Source organism: Rhea americana, unplaced genomic scaffold (assembly GCF_003343005.1).
Source record: "Rhea americana isolate MKP2758 unplaced genomic scaffold, rheAme1 scaffold_38, whole genome shotgun sequence".
In the NCBI taxonomy this organism is placed as follows: domain Eukaryota; kingdom Metazoa; phylum Chordata; class Aves; order Rheiformes; family Rheidae; genus Rhea; species Rhea americana.
The window spans coordinates 6,627,854-6,634,102 of record NW_028186512.1 but is presented as its reverse complement, the minus strand read 5'-3'; the positions used below and the strand labels follow the sequence as shown (position 1 = coordinate 6,634,102).

The following is a 6,249-nucleotide window of genomic DNA, read 5'->3' as shown; positions in this document are numbered from 1 at the left end:
ATTTTTTTTATATGTATTTCTTATGGTTTTGCTGGACTCTAGAAAATGATTAGCAGTAATGGAATTTGCTGTTGAAGAAATAACTGGAATGTTCATATTTTTAGATAAGACAATTGACATAAACATTGAAGACTGCAAGAATTGACCGGGTTCTTAACATACRTACTCATCTGTGGTGCAGTTAAAATTTTATAATATCAGGCAATGCAATTGTGTGTTTGTACAAATCCTCAAACAACTTTCGTGCTGTTACTGAAAATTATATTTGAGGTCCAAACTCTTACACTGTACAGGAAACTTGTAMTTACCCTAAGACGTTCAGTGCCAACAATTGTCTCTCAAGTTCCTAAATGCTTTGTATGTGGTCAATAGTTGAATGATATTTCTTTGACAAGTCAATTACTTCATTTTACTAAGTCTCATTGCATTTTTGTGCTGCTATCTGCTCTCCTACCCGGTATGACTACTGGGTTGTTTCTGAGCATTATATACCTTCCAGTTATTGATAAATCTGACAAATTCTTTTTCCTTTTATGAAAAAAAAACCTTGAAGCTACAGAAAACTATGATTAATGCTGATGTGATGTTTAGCTTTCTAAGTCTTTCAAAAGTGAGCTTTTTTGACAGTATATAACAAATCACTTTCCTCCATTTTCATTTCTCCTCGGTCTGTTTTATTTTGATAACCAAGAGATGATGGCAGCTCATTTAAAATGTCCGATCCTTATCTTCACTGTGATAGTTAACAGGTTAAAAGCCACCTGGAATCCGGACTTTGCAGGAGGACCTCCATGAGCGGACACCCCGATGCAAAAATGTGAAGAAAAAAGAACACAGTTGGTGAATTTCCATTACTTCTACTCTCACTACTAGATTGGTCCTTTGGTACACATTGAACTGTTACACGTTGAACTAGACACTGTGATGCTGAGCAATGTTCAGGTCACGCAGATGTTAGAAAAACAAGAAGGTGGTTTAAATTTGCCCATGTAATAACATATATGTGGCATGCGTGGGACTAGACAAGTAAGTTTTCCTCCAGCTTCGCATTACTGAAGTCATGGTGTAACATGGCTCTGTGTTTATGGGACTGGAGCAGCTTGTGTCCTGCACATCATTAGACACAGATCGTTATTTCCATCATCTGAAAATTTTAACTCGTTGCAAACCATCATGTGTTTTCCTGACTAACAGTTTGAACAAAGCACTACTGACCAAACAAAAGTGGATCCTAATTATTTAGATCTCCCCCCCCCCTTTTTTTTCCCTGTACAAGTTAACAGGTATGAAGTGTTACTATTGATTTCCATGGGAACAGGAAAGGGCTTGTGTTATCAAATGAATAATGAAAATCCTATGACAGTTACTGGAAGGAAAAGAGACACACTAAGTCTCCTTTAAATTGCAGGATGAAAATTAGGTATTAGAACAACTATGCCTCTGGGTGAATGTGTAARTATAATGATACTGAAACTTGGCTTCTTTTCAAAATAAGTCTATAGCAGTTTTGTATTGAAAATCTAGTGATTCAGAAATGTAAAAAATAGAAGCTGAGCAAAAATGTAAAGGTGTGACAGAGGGCAAACTTAAATTACTTCCGATAAGAAAAAAAAATGTTAGTTTTTGAAAGAATAATTGCTAAGTCTCTTTCTAGGAATATATTTATGTCATTAAAATATAATTTGTGTATTAGATATAATTATGTTAGATGAAATAATTTTTAAAAGGTAGACAAATATAAAGAAGCCTCCCACTCTGTACATTTACCACACAACAGAAACAGTGTATAGTACCAGAGAGTAGGARTTAGTGGTCAGTTTTCTCACAGAAGAAAATCACATGGAGTCCCACAGGAATGAATTTTCATTCATCAGTCATCTGAAAAAGAGAACGAAAAGTGAAGTGACAAAGTTTGGTAAGTTAATCAGGGTAATAAAGACAATGCTAATGACAAAACAAAAGATGCAGGAGGAGCTCATGGGGACTGGGTAGCAGATCAGATTCCATATTGATATGTGTAATGCAGTGAATGTGGGAAGAAAAAATAACTGTAATTTAACATACATAATGATAGGTGCTAAATTAACTCTTACACTAGAAATCTTGTTATTGAGTAGTGTAAGAGATAGTTTTATGAAACTCAGTTCAAATCTCTACTGTGGCCAGAAGAGCAAATATTTTTATTGAAAAAGGAAACGGGTGAAAGCAGAGAGCATTGTAAACTATTGCATATACATCTGTGGTGTGTCTTCAGTTTGAGTATGCTGTGCTGTTCCGCTCCAACATCTCAAAACAGTGTAGTAAAAAGTAATAGTATAGTAATAGCATAGTAACACTGAGTTATTCAGTGTTGATACAAGGAAAGGTGACAATGGAAAGGAAGGATCGGGATAGACTTTGTACATGTATCTGTGAAAATTTAGCCAGGAAAAATGAGGAAAGGAACTGGGAATAAAATACGGGAATAATAAGGCACCTGCCCTCCTATGCTCTTACTGGGATACCCAAAACTGGGCACTTTAAACCACACTAGCCCACACAGGACTACCTTGTTTTTTGGTCTACACTGATATCATTATGCTTACAAAATGTATGTACTTGTGTACTATACTGCTGAAACTTTTTTWAAAAACATTTCCTAATAGCAAAATAACCTTTACATTTGGACTAGCCACCCTTAGATATACTTTTACAGCTCCCCCTGAAGTGACTGGATGTCCTCCAAATTTTAATAGGATGATAAACAACTGGGTGCTAGACTGAGTAGCAGAGGAATTCATATAAATCTGTAAGCTGTGAGTAAATATCTCAGCACCCCTGGGGGCCTAAAATCTTACATCTCAGTAGGCCAATTGCATGTAATAGTTAAATTTTACTACTTCCACTGTGATCCAATTTGCAAATGAACTGTACCACACTGTCACATCCATTTATTTCAAGTTTAATTCTTCTGTTTCTGCCTTTTTCAAACTATTCTGCCCTTTGATAGTAGTTTATTCTAGAAGAAATTGAAGGAGCAAGAGACTGTATTACAAACAAGTTATACTTCATCTTAATTTTTAAGTATCTTTTAACTTTCTTCTTTTAACAGATTATTCAGAAACACCATCTACTTAATTTTTTATATATATTTGTGGAAATGCATTTTAAAACAATGTGGAATATATTCAAGCCCCTGTAAAAAACAAATTTATTACCACTGTCAGACTTCATGACAGAGTCCTCTTTATGTCCAACTGTAAGAACTGTATATTTGATTATATAGACTCAAAATTTATTTTCAGGATTGGCTGAAACAATCATGGTTGAAAACACACAGTATTCCTTGATTTTTCATATTGCTTCATTTAGGCATCTCTGCTGCAGGTAAGATAAAAACCATCCCATAAGGATCTATTCAGAATAGTCATCCTTGCCATCAAATGAAAATTATGTGAATTGTCTTAGCTTGTCTTGGCAATGACTGCTTTCTAAATCTCCATCCACCTTCATTTTAAATCCGTGTCACTATTTCATTTTTTTCATAATGAAGATTTTGTTAAATATAATATATTTATATCTTATTCAGTTAACAATGTGTTATATTTGTTTTTCTTTGAAAATATATTTCAGTTGAATGGGATTATTTCTAAAGAGGCACCATGACCTCTTTACTAAACTGTTGTACCTGTCTATTGTAAGTCTCAATGTTATTGTTAGTATTATGTTTTGTGAATAACTGGTTAGTGTAGCAGTCCTTTGACCAGAAATTCTGTTTTACTCCAGSTGAGAATCAGTCTAGAGAAGTTCAGTGTTCTCTGACCTTTTCCACATATGAAAGGAGTATTTAAAGGTATAGTATTTTCCATGGTCTTTCATCAATTTGAGGGGAAAAAAATAACAACAACTTTATGTAAATTCCTACATAGAGAATTGCCTAAAGACTTAGGCTGTAGATTGTTAGAATTTCAGTACTTTTGGCACGATAAGAAATAGCTGCTGTTCACATGTTAAAGCATTTTTCCCATCAGCTTTCCAATTCTGCCTTTGTATGGTGTATAGCTTCAGACATACTGATACCCTGAGCATGAGAGCAAGCTCTTCTGGATATTTTGAAGCCTAATATTCTTGAAAATTGCTTTGACACTATTGACCTATTTACACACCAAATATTTTTTTCAGCTTTGTGTTAGTCAGTCACTCCTTGATTGAACAAGTGGGGAAATTGGTGTTTATTCATATTAGATTTATTAATATCCCTTTTGTTTAGCTACATTCCATACCTAAACATATATCTATTAGCATGAAACCTTACATGGCATAAGATATAAACTGGCTGATTTTGACTAGGGGAAGGACAACTTTGTAAATTCAGCTCACAACATATATGTTCAAGAAACCTGAGACATAACAGCAGCTAAAAATTAAAGATACTTGAGTCAGAGTTCATTAACATAGTTAACCCTATGTCTAATATTTTTTAAAAAATCAAGTAAATAACTTGAATAAATCCTACTACTTAGATTCTGTACAATCACCTGCAACTTAGTGTTGAATTCATTAARAAATTCTGCAACGTCTTCAGGAATGCCAGAAAACTTTTCCAATTTTAATGAAAAATTTGCAAACTAACTACATTAGATGTTCTGACAAACCTAGTCTAAGCTACARGTTGTATGGTTTTGGCTTTCCTGGCACAAGTTTCAGATATTCCAAATAGGGAAAATTTAGTCTACTTCATTCTGATAAAYGTGCTATTCAACTGCATTAGGAACCTTTGCATTATTTATTACCATTTCATACTCCTTTAGCTCATACATACCTCTTCAGCTTCCTCTTTAATAGTTTGTAGTTTGAGTCCTACTTAGTAGCAAATAATTGCTATGTTAAGTGTTATGTCAAAAGCGAGTTTTAACCGCTGTCCCAATCACCTAACATTTTCCACACCTATTTTTTAAAAAGTTTCTGTGTAGYCAACTCAACTGTTTCCAGTTCACCATGATACTTGGCAATACAAACTTTATTAAACATCCCATTTAATTCCATACTAGCTACTGGAAGGGTTCTGGATTTATTGTCCCTTCTAAATCACAAGTCTGAGTTTAGAAGCTCAGACTTCATGCTCTTCTGCCTTTACAAATAAGAATAGAGCAAGTTATTCAAATGTTGTAACAAATGTTCAAGACCAAGGACAAAAGTAAAATACCACACAGTAGGCCTRTCTCCTGTGAGCACACGATCGGCTGCAGCTACTACAGTTTGGATAGATTCCAAGGATCACATATAACTTAGAAATAAACAGCCACCCTTACACAGCAAAACTGATGTATAAATAGACAAAAATAACCTGTTTACAGTGCCAGAACTTGAACTGTGCAAGCATCACACGAGGTGAAAATGTACTGCTTTGTTTTTGATTACAGAAATATCTCCCTCTTTTAAATAAGTACCAGAAGGAAATAAGTGTGACATTCAAAGCACAAGGGCCGAATATATCCACTGGACAYGCAGTTATTGCTAAGAACTACCAAATTTTGAACCACGCTTGAAAAAACTAAGGACAATGGCAGAAGAAGTATTCTTGCTTGCATTCAGAGGAACACCTGTGCTTCCTAGTCTGGTGAAAGAGAAATGAAGGTCACTGCTTATGCAAGGTATGGCCTCTCAGAGAATACTAGTAGTTTATTACAAATGAAACACATTCTGTTTTGATAAAGGTAATGCAGAATAGCTCCTTTTTTTTTTTTCTAGAAAAGAAAAGATTTTATTTATTATGCTACATATCACAGGATTTAAATCTTTACAACCTTGTGGTAAGCATGTTTCCYAGGCCATACTCCCTATTGTAATACACTTATTTGTAGAAATCTCTGCAAGAAAGAAGTGTCCTTGTCCTTTTGTTCTTTTTGGTAGAGATGTTGTCTTCACTGAAAAAAAAACTCTTGGATGTTCCAAAGATTTTTTTTCATACAAAAATGATAAGGCTAAGGTAAACATCTCACTCCTTTTGTATCAAAAATAATAATTGGTTAGTGGAAAAAATAATAATTGAAGAACTTTAGTTTTGTAGTTCTCAGATTATGCTTTGTCCCAAATGTCTGTTGACCTCCTCTTTGCCAACAGAATGAGTTTGCATATGTTGTATTGGTTCATGAGCTTGCATAAATTGCCGTGGATTGTGGAATGGTATGAGAGTGCACTTKTTAGAAACTCGGAAATAACAGAACGTGGGGAACATGGACCCTTAACCATAGAGCAACTGCTTGAACA

General features: G+C 34.5%; 1 long non-coding RNA gene across 1 annotated transcript in view; it reads left to right on the top strand.

Annotated features, from left to right (window-relative positions):
- LOC146591286 (uncharacterized) overlaps positions 1-6,249 on the top strand; it is a 244,706-nt gene that overhangs the window by 2,455 nt on the left and 236,002 nt on the right. The window contains exons 2-3 of the long non-coding RNA XR_014896854.1: positions 743-840; positions 5,403-5,633. This is a non-coding gene — a long non-coding RNA (uncharacterized LOC146591286). The remainder of the gene's footprint in view (positions 1-742; positions 841-5,402; positions 5,634-6,249) is intronic.